Here is a 20,601-nt window from a genome sequence, read left to right as displayed (position 1 = left end):
AATTGATCCCAGGTCATCAGTCTCAGGACCAAACCACTGGACTGCCTCCCTTTTTCCATCAGTAGCTGTACATTCTCTGCCACGGGCCTGTTTCATCTGTGTTTGTACGGAACCTGATACCAAGTAACTCCATTTTAATGTGAACGTTTGGGTGCTACCACAATATACATGCATTATTATTGCTGTGTGCAGAATATACCATTGGACTTGACGGGTCTTTATCCTATTTGTGCCCTTTTGTCTTGACCAGAACCAGATAATTGTTTATTTTGAATTTTCTGGGGTGAATTTTGATTATTTGTTGGGTTTTGTTGATTTGTTTCATTGTGTTTCCAAAAGCAATGCACAGCACCACAAGAACCCACAGGTGATTTAGGTGTAAAATGACTGTAATGTTAATATTACCAGTTTACAGACAGAAGGGCACAGAGAGATTGATCTCCCCAAGGTCAGAAAGCGAACCATTGGAAGAGCTAGTAAAAGCACATCAAGATCCTGGTTTCTGGTCTATCAACTAGACAATTCTTCCTTAGCTCCATGTGGGAAGCACAAACCCTCCCTGTTAGCCTGACTTCTGGAAGGTACGTAATAATATCAGGGAATGTGGGTTCATAAAAATTAAATGGGATAAGAACCCAAACATACTCATCAACTTCCCCATCAGACACATCCAAAACTATACAGCAATCCAGGATCAAAATTTGGTATCGTATCCGCTGATTGTAATCACTCTGTGAAACAGACAGCTGGGTAGCTGGTGAACACCTGCCAGCTGTCAATGGGCCCAAGAACGAAGCGCTTGCCTATCTCTTGTTGAAAAGCTAACATTGCAGAATGAACATTATAAATAGCAACTGATGGCCCATGAGCTGATGATAGGCTAAATAGGATCTCAAGGCTTTGTTCAGTGTTTCCTTTCCTAAAGAGCTAAAAGTTGCGTTCCTGTGGTTTATGACGAGTGGAGCCCTGGATTATGGCTTTGTGGTCACCCCAAATACCTGTTATGCTACTGCACATTCTTTTCATAGACCCAGAGGGATAATTTGTCCATATAGCTAAGCTCTTCTCGACTCCACACAACTCAGTTAACTCTTGCACTGGAATCCCACAACCTCAGCCACACAAGTCTGCCACTGAACAGGAACTGAAATCTCTCCATGCCAGCAGCAGGCAGTCTGCTGAATACATCCAAACCATACACTGGTTTTACATATGTAGATCCCCTTTGTATCTGCAGGTATCCACATCTGCGGATGGAGGTGTGGATATCTGTGGATCATTTCGGCAGAAGCAGATGTGGATGCAGACACCAATTTTGCATCCATGTAGGGCTGTACTAAGAAGGTCACTGACAGACCACATCTTAAAGTGCTATGGAATGCTCTACTAATCCTGAACAGACAGGAACAGCCATGGCTGATAACTGACCCGAACGAGCAATTAGAGTCTGGATTAATTTATGATTAGACCCCATGACTGAGTTCACAGACACTACTCATTTCAAAGAGGGGAGGCATATAGTTTCATTCCTTCTCTCTCACCTGAAATACTTAAACACTGGCAAATAGTCACAGAAAGGTAGCTGTGTTAGTCTGTACCTGTATCTGTAGGCTGTTAGTCAGTGTTTTAAACACTGGCAGTACAAGAACTGCTCCAATCCATACCCCTTTCCCCTACTCCAGCAAGCTATATATTTGTATATGCTGAATATGTGGCACAGCATGTTAATGTGGCTTTGTGTTATTTTTGTAGCCATGGCCTTCTCCCAGTCAGCATCGACCCGTTCCTAGATAGATGGGTTGAGGCAGGACAACAGTTTCAAATTCTGCCAGGTTTCCAATGCATCACAAGGAATCTGTGTGAATGGTCTCACAACCATTTCTGGACTGCCAGAACAACAGGTATTTTCACAACCCTTTTGGGACAGTACAAAAAAATGGGTATTTTCATCGCCCTTCCCGGACAGCTGGAACAATGGCATCTTCATGACCTTTTCTAGAAAGAACTCGTATTTCACCAGCTCTGAAGTCTCTCTGAGGTGTGGAGGAATGAAGGAGATAAGTGGCTCTGCAGCAGGAGAGCTGCCACTCATCCCACAGAGTTCAGGAGATCAGCAGGCCAGTGAACGTTAAGGGCACTCCAGTTCAAACATCTGCTGCATTCAGGCCTCTAGACTTTTATGCTCACATCACAAAGAATAACAAAAGCCGCTCCGCTCAGTTACGAAGCTCAGCAGTGTGAGGGCGCAGACACACCGTGCAGAAAAATGATGCTCCATAATGCACTGGGGTGTTTATTGGTCACAATGAAGTTGAACAATTGCTGATAGAGTTATTTTAAAAATCATCCTTTCCTTCCGTGCTGCAGACTCCTCTACTGGGAATTTTCATACTGAAGCCTAATTACACCCTGGTATTTGCCTTACCCACAAAGAAGAGAATCTTCTGTTACGGCATTTTGTTTATTCCGTCTGTATAATGGAACTTTTCAGTCCAATTTTATGTCCAAACCTTTTCATTAATACTATGGGGAAAGGGAGACTACGAACCTGGAAGCAGAAACTGAGTCAGCAAAAATAAGAACAGTTCTAAACCCTCCCCCTCAAACGCTTCCCTGAGCCTCATTTTAGGGTTGAAAAAGTTTAGGTGATTTTTCTGTTTCTTGATTATTTTTTCAGTTTCATGGACTTCTGTTTTTCTGCCAACTACCAGGAGCGTGAGAACCTTCATATTCCAAGACAAAAGAAGTTTCATTTGTTCAATGGCCATCTCCAACAAAGCCAGGCATACCAGAATGTCACCAGTCCCATGGTTGGAAGAGTCATGATGTCCCAAGATGCAGCTGACCTTTCAGAACAGAACATCTGAAGATTTCTGTAGTCCTTTCATCCTCCTAAACCTCAACCACACAACAAGGATCTCACATGTTTTAACAACTTATTCTTTCTCTCCTGACAGAGTGCCCAAGCGGAAAAAATAATCCCCAGCCAGAACAGATTCTTTGTGGTGCATGGGAAACCTGGCAGAATTTGAAAATTATGTCCTGCCTCTATCCATCTATCTAGGAATGGATCGATGCTGACTGGGAAAAGGGCATGGCTACAAATATAACACAAAGCCATATTAACGTGCAGTGCAACATATTCAGCATACACAAATATAATTACTTTGGGCTGGATCCTGAAGTCCTCATTCAGTCCCCGTTCAAGCAAACCTCCAAATGGATCAAATCCCGGGAGTTCTTTTTCAGTTTTTACACACACAAAACTCCCTAATGAAGGACCCCATTGGCAGCTTTGTCTGAGCAGTAAGAGATAAACAAACACTGGGGGATCATTCTGGAGTTGTCCTCCAGTTCCCATAGTGATAATAACCCCAGGATCAGCATCTCCTGATACTTAGGGTATAACTTCACTGCAGGGCTGGGCTTTTACCCATCTGTTGCTGCAAACCCTCCTCCCATCCCCACACATACCCTCTTACCTAGGTGTCTGTGGTGGGGCTTTTAATCAGCTAGGGCTACAGCCTAGAGCTCAGGTGTTGCTTTCACTCAGGCTAGCAACCCACCTGCTTTCCAATGGGGACACATGACAAATCACTCGAGTGCTGATAAGCCTCAGCTGCCTTCCCACAATTTCCCTGGGTGACCAGAAGGACAGACAGCACAAAGACCCACAGGAGTTGCTCCCAGAAATCCTGGTGTCACACAGGGCTTAGCCTGTACCAGGAGGACACAGTAAGGGTGGTAGGGCAATGCAGAGTGGTAGGTCATTGCATGATGGCAGCTCACCCTGGGGCTAGGTACCAATCACCTGAGAAGATTCTGCAGTGGAGGCAACTTCATCACTGGTTTTGCCTCAGTCACTAACATTCTGGAAATGCCCTTCCTGTAGTCATTACTGCTGAATTATTGGCCTTCCTAAATCCTAAGGGCTCCTTTAGGACAGTGCTCCATTTTGAGGGAGGGTGAAGGTGCCTTGCCCCAGTGGGAACTTTGGGAGGCCCCATGTCTCAGCCTGGCATGGCCCTGCCAGAGTTCCAGGACATGGAGGGAGTTCAGCCATTTTAACACTGTTTGATAGGACACTGGACAGTGCAGACCCTCGCACAGCTTTGACTGACCCCGTGAGCCCCTTTGCCGGAAGCACTAGTCCTATTGTGTTCTGGCTGTCCCTGGGTGTGTCTACGCTAGGAACTAACTTCAAAGTTAACTTTGAAGTTAGGCACTACATCGAAGTAGCCAGCCGAGAGTCTACACACATTTTCCCTTCCTTTGAAGTTAACTTCCAAGTCTTTACTCTATTCCTGGGAATGGAGTAGTGCCCTCCTTCAAACTTTAACTTCAAAGTAGAGCGTGTGTAGACGGTCTACTTCGAAGTTGCTAACTTTGAAATAAGCAAATTCAAAGTTATTTTTATAGTGTAGACACAGCCCTTGAGACCAGTTTTTCCATTGCGCCTCGCTTTAGGCCCCAAGCAAGTCAGAACCGCGCTCGACTCCTAGAGTAACCAGAAGCCTGGAGGATGTTTACAATCACGCAACCAATCACCCTCACAGATCTAGAAACCTGGTTAACTCTGTGAATGCCACCATCCAGTTTCTCTGGAACACACACATTCTTGGACAACCCTCACTGGAGCCTAAAGGGTAATAGAAGATGCACTCAGTTACTCACCAGGAATGGTGTTTGGGGTCTGTGTTGGTTAATCCTTCCTGTCACCAGTCTGGGAGCAGGCACGGTATCCCTTTATGGACTCAGCTCCAACCTAAAAGAATCAAGACACACATTGCTGCCTGTTGAGGTAAGAAGATAATCCAATACTTTCTAATCCTCAACACACAAGGGTGGGCACATACGATAGCTGAATTAAATACATTTAGTCAGGGCTTTGTTCTGTCAGAAGAACACTGGAACAGAGTTCCAGCACTTTTTTTCTGTTAGAACACCACAAAAATTTTCACCACCAATCCTGCAGCAGCGTGGGGACCAGGGCATTAACACTGAATGCCCTAACCCCTATGAGGAATCATCACACTTGAGTTCCGGCACCTCTTTTTTCTAGAGAAAAGCACTGCCTTTAGCAAGGCCTGCTGCTGTTGTGTCTCCTGCTGTGAGTCAACCTGGGACTTTTGGCTCCCAAAGTATGAGCATTGTAGTCAGAAGGATGAGCTCCTCTTGGGGAGAACACATAGATATGTTGCGTTAGCATGGGTATCGCACATAGAGAGAACATGGAGGACTGCGTGGAGGTTTCCTTCCTGGGAAGAAATACCCTGGACGCACCATTTTGAGTGAATCTATGCAGAGAGGACACTGGAGCCAGGCAACAACTCTACTCTAACGGAAGTTTCCCATCAGTAAAATTTCAACTTTGCTGAAGTTTTTGACTTTCCTGGTAAGAAATAAAAATTAATATTTTGCTGGGGTTGACCTAAATCACAGAAATAGGTAAACTGAGGTGAACTCTTTTATTTCAGGTCACTACAATATTAATCTGTGGCTACCTGAGTTGTTAGGGTGCCTGATGGGAGTTTTAGTTCAGGTGCCTCATGCTCTCATTCTGTCAACTGGGCCAGGTTCTCTGCCAGACTGCAACTCCCAGGATGCAATCTACTGAGTCTTGCCTTCGGAGGCACAACAAGAAGTACCCAGATTGGAGACAGCAAGTAAAGAATTCCCCGGCCAAGGGTTTCATCCGCAGGAAGTCACAGGCCCACTATTTGCTGTGGAGGGCTACCCACTCAGCTGAAGTGCATGGAAGCCTGTGCCCTACCGCCTTCGCAAGCAGCTCTCCTCTTGTGCGAGACTCAGGTAGAGCAGAAATGGGCAAACTGATTTCTAAAAATGCCCCCACCAAATCTTACAAAGTGATTTCCTCCTGAGGTGCATCCAGCTGAGGCCCTTAGTTACTTCTATTCTGGTAGCACTAATAGACTGCAACGAGATCAATGCCCATCAGTCTATGTGTGGTGCCAACACATAATAGAGGATGGTTCCTGCCCCAGGGAGCTACAATCTAAATCGATCAGACACTCGTGAGAGGGAAAACAGAGAGACTGACAGTTTTGTCTAAGGCCGCGCAGCAGGCCAGTGGCAGAGCCAAGAACACAATCCACTTGTCTTCACTCCCAGGCCAGTGTCTCCGTCACTGCATAAAAATATTTAATTAGTTTTACGGAATCCAGCTATAATTCCCTCAGATTTGCTTTGTCTGGGGGTAGTGAAGATGTACAAACCGAGGGGTTAAATCAGCACACACTGCTCTCCTCCTGGGCTCACCAGATTCCCCAGACAACCATCCCCTGCTGCCAGCGTTCCCTGTCAGCTGAGCACTTGGGCAGTTCCCCAGGAGAAATTCAGCTGCTGCTTAACTGATTAGCAGAACACTCACAGCCACCCATGGGGGGCAGCCGGTGTTTCTACTGGTGGCGCACACGTGCACATGCCTTGGTGCACATAACAAAATTTATTCCGCTCATGGATGGAAAAAGTTAGCGGGAACACTGTCCGCTACTAACTTTTTCATTCAGCTCCACAGAAGAACGTTCATGTGGTTTTTATAAGACAGTCAGGTAACCAAGCGGCCCAATCCTGAAGGAAACCGGCAAGCATGGTTGTGGCCCTGCCAGTGATGATAACTGTTAAGATGAAAGGTGAGTGCATCAGTCTGGTCTGCCAGATGAGAACCCTGCCTTGCTCCTTGGTACTGAGAGACTCCATCTAGGCTCTGTCATACAGCCAAAGTGCAGCCAGTCCAAATGTCTGATGCTAACAGGAGATCAGGTAGCAACCTACTGGGCTTTCACTAATAAGGAGGGTGCACATTTTTCATGAGCAACGATTACACACCGGCTTTTGCAACCCAAGTGTTGTAGGTTGCAATACAAACTAAAGAAAACAATCACAGTGGTTCAGGGCTGAGTGTGATGGAGACTCCACATTGATTGAGGCTATAAACGGGCAACTTTTCGATACATCAGCATTTTCTTCTTAGAGACACAGTGAAGTGCTTTATGGATTTGCTGGCACCCACAGAGTCCAGTATTGCTCTTTTTGAAGTCAGCGACCCTGCTATTGTCAGCATCAGTGGGAGCTGTGTTAAGCCCATAATTCATATTGGCTGGATATTTCCATGCATGTGGACAAGGGTGGGGGGCAGCAGACATAGTATTCTTAGATTTCCTGAGGGTCTTCAACAAGGTCCCTCACCAAAGTAAAGTAAGCAGTCATGGGATGAGAGGGAAGGTCCTCTCATGATTCAATAACTTTTTAAAATAAAGGAAACAGAGGGGAGGAATAAATAGTCAGTTTTCAGAATGGAGAGGATTGGAAAGTACTGGTATCCCATACTGGTACCTATCTTATTCAACATATTCATAAACATTCTGGGAAAAGGGTTAAAGAGTGAGGTGGTAAAATCTGCTGATGATACTATGTTGCTCGAGATAGTTAGGTCCAAAGCAGACTATGAAGAGCTTCAAAAGGATCTCACAAAACTAGGGGACTGGGCAACAAAATGGCAGATGAGTTTTAATGTTGATAAAGGCAAAATACTGCATATTGGAAAATAAAATCCCAAATATATGTACAAAATGATGGGCACAAAATTAACTATAACAGCTCAAGAGAGATCTTGGAGCTACTGAAAACATCCACTCCACGTGCAACACAAGCCAAAAAAGCAAATAGAACCTTATCTTATTGTCTCTATATAAATCCATGGTACACCCGCATCTAGAATATTGTCTGCCGATGTAGTTGCCTCATCACTTAAAAGGTATCTTGGCATTGGAAAATGTTCAGAAAGGGGAAACCTAAATGGTTAGAGGTTTGGAATAGCTGCCTCAACGAGGCGAGATTTAAAAGATTAGGACTTCTCTGCTTAGAAAAGAGGAGATTAAAGAAAGGGGGAGGATATGATAATGGTCTATAAAATCATGACTGTTGTTGAGCAAACAAATAAGGAAAAGTTATTTACTTGCTCCAATAACCCAAGAACAAGTTTCACCAAATGAAATTAATAGATAGCAGGTTTAAAACAAACAGATATTTCTTCATGCAATGCACAGTCCACCTGTGGAACTTCTTGCCAGAGGATGATGTGAAGTGCAGAATCCTAACAGGGTTCAAAAAAGAGAGTGAGAAATTCATGGAGGATAGGTCCATCAGTGGCTATTAGCCAGGATAGAAAGGAATGGTGTCCCTCACCTCCGTTTGTCAGAGGCTGGAAACGGCTGACAGGGAATGGATCACGATGATTACCTGCTCTGTTTATTCTCTCTTGGGCACCTGGCATTGGCCACTGTCAGAAGAAAGGACACTGATCTAGGTAAACTTTTGGTCTGACCCAGTATGGCTAGTCTTATGGTCTAATGAGAACAGGCTTTCACAGGGAGGTTGGCACATACCCTGCTTCTGCTTCAGGGTAGAACCCAGAGATGTTATACTTATGGAAACGGGAGGAGAGGCTTGTCTCATGGTGTTTTGGATTAAGCACTTCATCCTTTCTCCTTAGGTCAGAAAATTAAACAGGCAAATTCATGGGACCTCTTAATCTGAGCCAAACTACCAGTCCTTTGAAATACTCCCCTCAATAATAGAGAAAAGTCCAAAAGGAGCTTATATGAATGTGAAAAACGTTAAGGAAGAGGCGCAGCTGTGTGCTGAAAACATGAAAATGGGCCTCTGGAGATGGAAGCTGGCTCTACCATGGACTCACTTGAGGCGTTTTGGTGCAGGAGGCACAAAGAAGTGCCGCCATGAAGTTAGATATGGTTTGTAAAATGGTCTGGAACCTCAGACAGAAGTGCAAAGCATCATTCACACTGCAACTAAATTCAATTTCGCCTCACAGGAGTGTGTATACAGTACAAGGTGTCCCCAGATGCCACAGGAGGCAAACTCCACGATCAAGCTCGAGAAAAGACTTGAAGAAAAATCTGCCTCTGCTGTATGCAATCCTCAAATTCAGAGACAAAGAGCTGCATTAAGAACCCAGCTTCTCCTGCCCTGCCATAGAGCAGTGCCTCAGAGAAGAGGAGTCCCAGTGGAACCCACAGGACTATTTGCTCAGGCAGCTGAGTCGCAGATGCTTGTCCTTAAAGCCGGCAGTTAATCAGAGTGTACTTTACTATCCTGGGATTCTGCTGGTATCACTGCAGCCAATTCTGAATGAGGCTTGAAATTGGAGGGAAAAAGAAACAATGCCACAATACAGATAAAACAAAACAAAGTCTCCCGGACAAAGAAACACGCTAAAACGTCCCATTTTATTCCTGCTCTGGGTCCCCAAAGCATTTCCCTCTCCTCCCTGAATGATATCAGATATAAAAATTAAATATAAATTCTCCAACAAAAACCTTAGTGCACTGAAGGGCAGTAAATCACTGGGACCAGATGGGCATTCAAGGGAGGGTTGCAGGAGGAATGAAGGATGAAATTGCAGTGATACTGACTAAAATATATTATAGCTCTTTAAAAACAGCCACTCATCCTCAAGGCTGGAGACTCTCTAATATGGTAAAAAAGAAGCCAAGGGGGAAGGAATGACAATGACAGACTGGGGAGCAGCACCTCAGTAATGAGGGACTCAGAGACCACACAGACTCACTGTATCCTGAAGGGAACTCAGGGAAGGCTTAATTCACCCAGTTCTGTCTGACTTGGGATTGCGACCCTCAAGGAGGGAGTCGCCCATCTCACTGTGACTCTCCCCGGGGTATCTGGCCATCTTTAAACAGTGACAGAGATTCCCTGATGGATGTGCTGATTCACACTATTCCCTGGTACGTCCTCCTCAGCCACTTTTGGGGAGACACTAGAGAGCTGCCCCTCAGAGAAATGCAGGAGGTGTGTATGTGTATGCTACTCTCTGCCTCAGTTTTGCCACTATGAACGTGGGTTAATAAGAACTTGCAGGATGATTTTAAGATGAGTCTAAGTTCAGAAGGGCACAGGTCTTCTTGTTTCTTCAGTGGGACCTGTGCCCCTAAATCAGAGGGGCTTTTGAAAATTGCACATAGCAACAACACTCACCCATTACAGGAGACCAGTGAGGCTTAATTCATTAATATTGACAAGGTGCTTTTAGATCCTTGAACAGAAATATGCAAAGAACTATGACCATCAGTTATTCAAGGCTGGAATTTTCCAAATGCTCAGCACGCAATTTGAGGGCAAATTTTCAAGTGCTCAGCTCTCACCGAGGCCTGACGGATCCTGAACTTTTGGAAATCACCACAGCTCCAGCTCTGGCTGTGTCCCTGCTCCCAGCTGTGGCCATAGCCTCAGCCCCCTTTCTATTGTCCATTTCCCTGCCATTCACATGTTGTGGCCCCGCTCCTGGCCCCAGCTCTGGAGTGGGGACTAGGATAAGGGGGAAGCATGACTCTGAAAAGTTTGGAGACCACTGTTCTAGAGAATTCAGCTTCACGGTTGTGGCATAAGAATAGGGACATGGGGGGGCATGAAGAGAAGCAAAGCAGTATCTTAATGAAACAGGGCATAGGAGATTAGATGGCTAGCAACGAGGATGAATTTTGCCCTGGATGGGGGCGTTCACACCCTCACTTACCTGGCAGAAAAGTCTGGATCAAAAAGACACAAATGTCAGAGTGTGCTTGACTTAAAGCCTTGTGTTAGCACTTCCCACAGCAGAGTGAGCTGTACTTTCCCTGCGCATCATCCACTTCTGTTAAAGCACAAACAATTTTCAATGGAAAAACTTGTTAATGCAGAAGAATGGGTCTCAGCACTCACTGCCCATGCCATATCTCCCATTAAGTATTCCAGAGAAGGACAGGCTGACCACATCTCATTTTGTCAAGGTGACATGGAGGATCTAATCTAGAGAATGGAAACACGTCCTTCACTTCGTAGGAATCATCTAGAGTAAATTCAATGGGGTCTCTCAACAAGACGCCTGGATGAGGGTATTTACCAGCTGCTCATAACACACAGGCAGAGCCAGGTAAGTTATGGATGGAGCTTCTGCAATTCATTCCAAGTTGCTTTGTTAATACAGTTAACAGAACGGGGAGGGAGGAGATGTAGAGTCCATATTTGGCTCTGCTCTTGACTCTCTTTGGACAAGTCACTTTGGCCACACTTTGAAAGTGGGCACTCATTTTAGGTGGCCACATTTCTGGGTGCCTGATGGGAGACAATTGGGTATCAATATGTTGTGTTGTGAAAATTGGATTCTCACCTTTTTTGTGGCTCAGTTTCCTGTAAAATGAAGGTGCCGTTACTTTGCAAAGTACACCGAGATTGAGGGGTGAGAAGTGCCTCACAGAAGTTCTCGTTTTTATTGAAAAGCAGTAAAGTGTTGAGATCCCCAAAATAGCAGACTTAAAAGTAAAATCAAACTGGTGTATTTCCAAAGTGAGTTGGAGGGTGTGATGGGGTGGATTAAGCCTGATGCCCCCTACAGGAGGCCAGAGGTCTTGTCGCACCCCATCCCAGCCAGAGGAACAGACAAGAGGTCCTCCAGGTAGAAAAGAGCATCTGTTTCTGCTACAGCCAATCAGGGCTCAGAAGGCTGAAATTAAAGAAGCTGATAGGCTAAGGCCTGGCTTTTCCTCTCAAGAGCTCACCCCAGGCAGATCTCCACACCATCTGGGAGACCAGCAGCACTTTGGACAGCTCCAAGCGTGAAGTGAACTCAGACCTGGGCAAGGCCCAGGCCCAGTGGCCGAAGACTAGACACAAGTCTAACCTAAGAGCTGACAGCACTCAGAACAGGGCTAGTCAGGTCCTACACCCAGAATCTTGCCAGGTGACCAGGCAAGACCTTACAGGGCACCCCTTGGCCACAGAGGGGTGCTCACAAGTGGGTGGCCCCGTTACAAAGGGTTTGTTTGCATGAAGTTGTAGTTCCCCTGCAAGAGGTGAAACTTGTAACAGAGCAGGGAGTTTCCTTCTCTGCGCTACTTTAGGGTCCAGTTGTGCCAGCAATAAAAGCCTGAATTTAAGTCTTGCCTGTCCTCAATATACAGCCACCAAAAATAAGTGACTCTCAGGGCATGGTCAGTTAGGTGAGAGGACACCATTGTTTTAATCGAACTACTTTAAAATGTGTTCATTTGCCATTTTTGAAGCTCCCCTGCATATTCTGATGATAATTCTAGATCTCAGAAAATGCTTCTTCCTTTTATTGTGGCATTGCCATTCACCTTTACTCCTCCAACAAACATTTTATGTCATATTTCTCCCCAGTGAATCTTCATATGCTCTAACTGGAGCTTGTGTACTCATTCATCTCTGGGCGAGGTTTGTTTAGAAGCTGCAAGTATCAGACTCTTATTGATTGAATCAGTGGAGCTGAACTTTGCAAAGCAACCTTTCACTGAGTGCAGAACCACCGTGCCATTAAATTATGTTTGCTGGGACCTAGCTCTCTTCTGGCCGTGTGTCTCTCACTCACCCATGCTGGATTGCTTCATGCGCCACAGAGCATGCATGTCCTATACTCAGCTACAGGTGACTATGAGCAAGTTGTGCCAGCTGTTCCCTTCTTCTGAGACAGGAAGACCAAGGCATTCTCTGAAATGGAGATGGGAAACTCTAAACCACGTCCTGATTCAGGCTGGGATCCAAGACAGGTCACTGGTTCCACTTCAGGTAGGGGAAACACAACTCACCACTGCTTATAATTTGAAATTACTCCAATGTGTCCATCTTCTGGCTGCACATACTCTGTTGTTATCAAGATGTCCATAGGCCAAGTCAAAAGCTATTGTACACAAACCTGAGACTCAACTCACTGCCTTTGCTAATGAACTACAGTAAAACTAACCACATAAGGAAAGTATGGGGGTCAGGCAGGGCAAAGAGGAAGAACTGCCTGGATATTAAGGCACTGGACTGGAAATGAAGAGGTATATCCAGAGTCTGGCTCTGTCACAGACCCCCTATGTGATTTTGGACACTTCTGCCATTGTGTTTCATTCACACATCTTTAACAAGGGGCATTTGGCAGAGGTGATGGGTAGATAAATTCACGGCTGTGCAGGATGTGTAGGAACAGCACTAATATAATGGGTATAGGGTCTCATAAGAATTTAGCCAGATAAAATTTGCCTTGCTGTACCACCATTGAGTGCAGTGGATAATGCCAGGGATGAATGTGACCTGCTGCATGGAGGGTTGATTCTTTTTTGTACGGTTATGAATATTCGGAAATATTCCCTACCAGTCGGGCTAATTACATGGATTGATTGTGCCGCTGTTTAGCCTGCAGCACTGAAATCACACTGAGCTCTCTCTTGTACAGAAGACAGCGCAAGGCCAGATTTCAAGTGTGATGAAGAATTCCCAACTCAGACAACACCAAGTTTTGCCATGGACAAGTGCTAACTACACAGTGTAGCATCTAGGGTGCCCAGCTGAGCAAAGAACACAATACGTAAGGTCTGTCTCCACCTGGAGCTGGGGGTGGGATTCCCACTCACCCACTCACTTGAAGTTAGTGCAACTCTAATGCATTGGGGTAGCTCTCCAGAGTACAAACCTGTGAATGCCGTGGGCAGGTGCTTGGTACAGCTCACCTAAGCTGCTGCTCCCCACGACCTGTGCTACTGTAGGCACATTGTTATTGCGGCTAGTATGAGTCTGTCTGAGCAAGCTGAGAATCACACTCCCTGCCTCCCAGTAGCTGCGGCTGCAGTAAGAGACACTCCTTGGCCCGAAGCACATAACTACACAGACAACACAGACGCCCGTGTGTGACAGTCTGCATCCAAACTTTGTGGTTATCCTTTGTCTCAGCAGTGGGCTGAGCACAAACTTCCAAAGTTTCCCTTTTCCTACCACTCTGAACAAGGAAATATGGAGCTGGAAGGACCCTTGAGGAGTCAGCCAGCCCACTGGTTCTGACCCAAGGATACATGTATCCACTGGGATATGCGGAGGTCTCCCAGGGAGTATGTTAATTCGTCTAGATATTTGCCTCGTTTGACGACAGGCTACATTAAAAGCACCAGTGAATTCAGTAAACACTAAAACGACTTGTTTATACGGCTCTACATATTACAGGGTCCACCTCCCTGGTCTGGCATGGATGGGTACTGAGCTGTCCCGCACAAGAGAATTTGCTGGATCAGGGAAAGCTCCCTGCCCTAGGCCCCCAAGCTCCTACCCCACTGCGACTTGGCTGTTCCCCTACCTGATGTTGTTGCCCAGGACCCTGGCCTGCGGATGCTGCCAGACTACCACCCATGCCCCAGGGCAGGCTGGCTCAGGCCCACACTGGGGATGTAGCTTAAGTTCTGTGCGGCTGCACACAGCCCTGGAGGGCTGCCAGGGGAAGCCAACCTTGGCTCTGGCCCCGGCCCCAGCCCAGGAGACTGCTGGGGGAAGCTAGCTCTGGCTCTCGCCCTGGCCCCAGGGGGCTGCCAGAGGAAGCTGGACCTGGGCCCATGGGTCTGCTGGGGAAAGCCATCTCCAGCTGCAAGGGGAGCTGCCCCTAGCCCTGCCAGGCTGCCAGCCCCAGCCTTGCATGCCTGCCCCTCCCACAGGGCTGCTGGGGGGATGTGGGCTCCACTGCAGCACCCTGAAGAGCTGCCAGAGGATGTGGACTGCATCCTCATGCCCAGCTCTCTGTTGCCAGACCACAGAGTGCTGGCTTTAGAAGTTCCAACCTGTACACACTGAAACATACCAACAATATTTATATTTCAACAGATGTATTTTATAATTACATGGTAAAAATTAAAACGTAAGTATTTTTTCAGCAAGTGTCCTGTAAGACTTTGGTGTTTTTATGTCTGACTTCGTAAGCAAGTAGTTTTTACATGAGCTGTACCTTGCGGGTATGCAAGACAAATCAGACCTCTGCAAGGGTTCCTGTAGTCTGGAAAAGCTGGAGACCGTTTTAGCCCATCCCTCCACACGGAGACAGGATTATGTGCGGCTTTGGGGAGTTCAGAGCTGGACTGAAATTCTACAGCACAGGCTCAGCAATCAACATGAAACATTCGGACTAGATTCTCCCCTCCTTAAGGAAAACACAAGAGGAAAAAAGACCTCGGACAATGTGGAGAAGGTCTACTGAGATGGAAGGACAATAGCTGGGGTACTCCTGGAGACAGCTGGAAGTTTTGTCCCGAGACAGAGTGAAGTGGAGGAGACTTGCAGATGACCTATGTGCCATGCAGAGTACAAGGGTTAAGTAGTCACCACTCCTCAGGCAGACCAAGCTCCAGTTGCGTGCCACATCCACAGCGGACGTCTGCAGGGCAGAACCAGGCCCTGAGGAAGTGGCCCTCAGTTCTTCAGTTGTAGTTACTGTTGCTGCATTTCCTAAAAGTTCAGACTTCAGAATCTAACTTCCTCGCCCCCCAGATGATACCAAAATAAAGAGGTGTCTGTCTGTCTTCACATGTCAAGAATTTGGTGGGCCAGGCTGGGCAGTGGAGAGGTGATCTCTACAGGCACAGGAGGATTCTTCTTGTACAGAGAAATTACCAGGTAGCCCTCTCTAGATGAGGCCACATGACTTCTCTCAGCAGAGGGCTTTGCAATCGAGAGGAAGAGCAGTGCTGGAACCTGCTCCCAAGAATCCCATCAGCGTAACCGATGGGGGGCAGGGAAGATGCTGGAAATTACACCAACAGCTGCAGCAGCCCCAGATCAGGGCAGGGCAGTAAACTGGATTGAAAAGCCACCTCCACCATCTTCTTAGGTGCAGGTGCTATGGAGAACTGGGCCTGATGGCTACAAGTCTGGCAGAAAGTACAATGATATCCCTTTAATTCCCATTCCACCTCCAGAGGTATATAAAAGCAGGCCTTGAAACCATTCAAAATAACGTCTCTGTTCAGCCTGGTAATGATACAGCCCAACTGCACATTTCTCAAAGGCACTGACAACCCATCGCCCTCAGTATAACTGCCAGATCCTTTTCTTTTATCTCATTGCCTCTTCCTAGCCAGGGGAGAGCCGAGCTGTGCTGCACCCAGGCCTGGCCCCTTCTAAGCCTGTTCAGTCAGTCTGCACATGCAGCAAAGCTGAATGTGGCTCCTGTCAATGCATTTACAGCTACAGTATGATGTGCAGGGTGGGAGACAGCTGCCTCTCCACTCTTCCACCATAAGGGGCTTTGCTGGATGGCTAATGGTGGAATGCTGGGTATCACTGGCCCTGGCATCAGGAAAAGAGCACACACACCGTGGCTTTGCTAAGGAAGGAGAGCAGCTCAATGGCCCAGCCGTGGGAGCTAACAAAGGGAAGAGAGGAGATGAAGTTTCCCAGTCTGTGGACACCATTGCACTGTGAGAATGTTCTCCCCATCAGTTGCTGCCTGGATTTATGGGACACCCACATTGCAGTTACAAGGGATTGGTGAAGCACATGTAAACACAACCGAGGAAGCTTCAGCTCAGCTCTCTAGCCAACAATAGCAAGTGTGGCATAGCCATGGCACCATGGGCTAGCTGGCTGGGTACGAGACTGCCCAGATCTGGGGTATGTACTCGGGCGGCTAGTCTGTGCTGCTGTGGTTTCACTGCTGTTGTTAGCAAGCTAGCTAGATCCGAGCTTGTGCAGATACGCCTGTGCATGCTGTAATCACAGCTAGGATTGCCCTGTACACACGCCCTCAGTGCTGAGGTAAGGTGCTGGCTCGGCATCCGTGGAGACTCAGGGCATATATAACAATGCACCATGGCTCCTTTGTGCCATCCCTCTAGGAATACTCCCAGTGCAGAGAGCCTCAGAGTCTCTCCAGCAGCTGGGGGATGCAAGCATAACGGGGAGGACAAGGGTCGAGTGTCTAAACACCTGATTAGAGCCTAGTTTTCAAAAGGGCTGTGCCAATGTCCTACCTTCGGTACCTACATGGGAGCAGTGGTGAGCTGGGAATTCAGACTTAAGTGGCACGGAGATAAACACATACAAAGCCAGACCATGCACAAAGGGATGGATGGTGCAAGGAGCCTTTGAAGGCACTTATTATGGTCCTTGAACACGGATTGGCCACAATCACAGTCACGCTGCCCAGAGTGCGGTGGCTGCTCCTGGCTAGTACCTCTAGGAACACAAAAGGGACAGGGAGAGGCGAGTCATGATGTGACCTCTGAGCAGCCAGGAGAGCTGACCTGCCAGGGAAGAAAGCTCACTGCATGTTAAGGTGTGAGCAGCAGCAGCACCGCTGGAGGGTCTGTTGGCACACAATACCTCCCAGAAATCCTGTTGAAAAGCCATCTTGTTCTGTGATGCTCGTGCTCTGTGCAGAAATTGAGCTCCTGGTCTGTAAAGCCCATTCGGATCCTTCAGGGCAAGCAGTGCTCTTTAGCTGCGGCAACTCAGAGAATGAAAAGAACCTGCTGCTTTCCTCAGATTAAAGCCTGAAATCCACCGGGAATGGGTCCTCCTTTGTGGAGAAAAATCATAATTGCTCCAACAGGGATTTATAAATAATTGCATCAGACCTGGATTCTAACAGGGGTAATTGTGCTGTTGCCTTAAACAGACATTTGCACAGAACAAAGCATTGTGCACAGTGAAATTACCATAAAAGAGGAAAAAGGTGATGCTTGGAATGGACACCGCTGCTGTGCCTCAGCTTTCTCACACGGGAAAAGAGCAGAACAGTCTGGCTCAGGGATTTATCATTATAAACAAAACTCAGAAAAGTAAGGTCCATAAGTCCGATTCTTCAAGGCACTGGATGCCCTTATGTCTAAGGGAAGGGAGTTCAGCATCCCTCTGGATCGCGCGCCATACCTGTACAGCTTACAAAGGTCAGGTCTATAGTAGGCATTAAAGTCGATTGTAGAGATGCAATTCTAGTTAAGGCAATTGTGTAGCTAGAATTGACTTATCTACAGTCGATTTACCTGGCTGCCCTCACAGAGGAAGTTCCACAGGAGAACCTCTCCCTTCGACTTCCCTTACTCCTTGCGATATGGAGGAGTACACAGGTCAACCGTAGACCCCGCTGAGTTCAATTTCATGCATCCCTACCAGACATTAAAAATCGAACCCCAGAAGATCGACCCTGATCCGGTTGATCTTCCGCATAATGTAAACGTACCCCAAGCCTTTTGTTTTCTCTCTTTGTACTTGCTGATCCGACTCCCTTACTCAGTTGGTTATCCCAAACAACCCAGTACTGTGCTTTTTGGTTTTTTTTCTTAAGCCCAGAAATACCAACTCCTGCAGGATCTCAGCCATGGGCTTCTTGGTTGCAGTACAAGGAAGGCTTGTGCGACACTGCAGGATTTGGATTTTTTCCATGCAGCTTCTGAAGCATATCACTCTGCTGCAAAATCTATCCTCACTGATCCCTTCCAGATGTGAGCTACATCATTGTGTTAGATGGGTGGCCTTCATGGCCTCGGTACCTAATTCCAAGCAGCCATTGTGAAAAGCTGAGAGGGTCATCAGTTGGGTAGAACCGGCATCCTTAACTTAGTGCCTAGCTGGCTGAGCAAGGGGTAGTGAGAAGAACTGCAGGACCCTAATCCCACAGCTGACACTAACTCACTTGGGCTCTACAGCAGGTCAGTTAGGAAGAAAGTCTGCAAAGCTGGTTGCCAAAACTAACAGAAGTGGCCTGATGTTCAGAGATGCTGAGCACCCACATTCCCACTGCACTCAAAGGACAGACTGACTGCTGCCTTGTACCTGAGGTAGTCTACTATACCAAGCAAAGTGGGCAAAGCCCATGTAATTGCTACCACTCTGATAAAGTAGGCTTATAATACCCGCTTTGCATTGGTGTAAGTGGTGGCAAAAGGTGCAGGGAACTGGAGAATTTGCCCAAATGCTGCAGTGTACTTTGTACATGAAAAGCCCTCTACCAGTGCTAAGTACTAACATTATCTTCCCTTGAATTCTAATGAGACACCCCCTGCTTCCCCCCCACAGGCTTCAGAGAATCTTTACAATTGCTTAAATGCCACTGAATGTTCCAAATGCAGCCCAAAGAGTTACTCTGCCCAATGCACCAGCTGTACTGCTGAAAGTCTCAGGTACAATACACCTCTCAGAACAGCTCTGCTAGCCAGGTGAGCTCTGCCATCCCATGGCCTTCCCTGAAATATTACTCACTGCTGGCAACACGGCAGGGGCAGCAGATGCCCAGTCAGGGAGGTGTTAATTCATTGTCTAGTTTTTCATGTGAGCTGAGGAAATCTTCACCCGGATGCCAGTGAAAGGATGCACACTGCCCGTAATTATCAGAGAGGTAGCTGTGTTAGTCTGTACCTTCGAGAACAACAAGAAGTCCTGTGGTACCTTATAGGCTAACAGATATTTTGGAGTGTTAGCTTTTGCGGGCAAAGACCCGTTTCATCAGATGCATGAGCTGGGGGCGGGTCCCAGTAAAAGGGAGGGCCAGAGCTGACAAAGTCTATTCAGTCAAGGTGGAAATTGCCCATTATCAATAGTATGTATCAAAAGAGGGAAAAAAATGTCAGATCAGACCGGAGGATGTGGCCCATTGTCAGAGTCTAATGTGGAGATGTTAACAGCCAGGGCAGAGAAGCTGCTTTTGTAAAGGGCCAGCCACACCCAGTCTCTGTTTAATCCTTGCCCATAATTAATTGTTTGTTTGAAATCAAGATAGGGACTTCAGACTCTCCTTCAGTCTGCAGCATAAAGTCAAACCTCTCATTAGAACCTGAACTGAGCACTTTAACATATTCACCCCAGGCATACTGCATGCCTTGTCTGATGGAGCAGAGTCTTCTAATGCCCTTTTTTCTAGGCAGGGGAGCTTGCTTTCAGGTGACATCTGCAATACAGCAGACTGCTCCAGTTCGTACCATGCCACACCTACATTATCAGCTCTTACTTCCCCTTGAAAGGAACCAACTCCCATAACATCTGCCTGGGAGGAAGAAAGTTGCCCCCAATCTGTAAGCAGCACGAGACATTCTTCCTGCGCATATGGATACTGATTCATCCAACCTAGAAAATCTGTACAGCCCCAAACCCGAGCCCCGTGCTGCTGGAAGGAACTATGTACTACAGTTTATTACATCAGGACCACATGAAAAGAACCCAGCTCACCTATCACAAGAGTAGCTGTGGAGATAACTGGCTTACATGTATTTAATGCTTGATTTTAAACGACTGCCTGTGTTCCTGGGTTCTACTTAGTTTGACAGTGTATATGTACATTTTATCTGTTCACTAGATCTTTTTAAGAGCTGTCTCCCAGCCTTCCCCGCATACCCCCCGGCCTTTGTAATTCCAGAGCCATCAGCCCCAAAGCAAGGTGGAAATAGGACGAGACTAACGTTTCTCAGAGTAATCTGCAGCGGAACTGTCACTGGCTTCATGCAGTCGGTTTGTTCCCCATGCTGATGCGACCTTGATTACTGTCAAATATTTTTCTCTGTTAAACAGAGTTCTGTTGAGATAAAGGTCAATCGGTGCTCCCATGGCAGTACCTGTTGTGGTGGTGGACCTGATCTGTGGCTCCCGACGGTTCACTACCCTTCCCGTCACAGGAGTCCAGTTTTCATTAATTCAGGCTCAGCTAGACAAACATTTAAAAATGTAAAATGCCTCAGCTGTTCAGATCAGCGCCTGGGTAGGAAATTATTAGCTCAGCTCGTGCCGGCTGCACAGGAAGGTCAGATACCATTGCCC

The 20,601-nt window shown here is 46.9% G+C and overlaps 1 protein-coding gene across 4 annotated transcripts in view; it reads right to left on the bottom strand.

Annotated features, from left to right (window-relative positions):
• Nucleotides 1–20,601, bottom strand: part of RALY (RALY heterogeneous nuclear ribonucleoprotein) — a 229,400-nt gene that overhangs the window by 166,608 nt on the left and 42,191 nt on the right. For 3 of the 4 annotated variants that reach the window (XM_075011548.1, XM_075011551.1, XM_075011549.1), the window contains one exon: nucleotides 4,675–4,765. The exons of the other annotated variant lie outside the window; for it this stretch is intronic. The gene's annotated coding sequence lies outside the window, so the exon portion shown is untranslated. The remainder of the gene's footprint in view (nucleotides 1–4,674; nucleotides 4,766–20,601) is intronic. 4 annotated transcript variants of the gene reach the window in all.

The sequence above is a fragment of the Carettochelys insculpta genome, chromosome 17 (genome assembly GCF_033958435.1).
Source record: "Carettochelys insculpta isolate YL-2023 chromosome 17, ASM3395843v1, whole genome shotgun sequence".
Classification (NCBI taxonomy): Eukaryota; Metazoa; Chordata; order Testudines; family Carettochelyidae; genus Carettochelys; species Carettochelys insculpta.
Note: the sequence above shows the minus strand (reverse complement) of the source record. Positions and strands in the feature narration are given on the sequence as shown.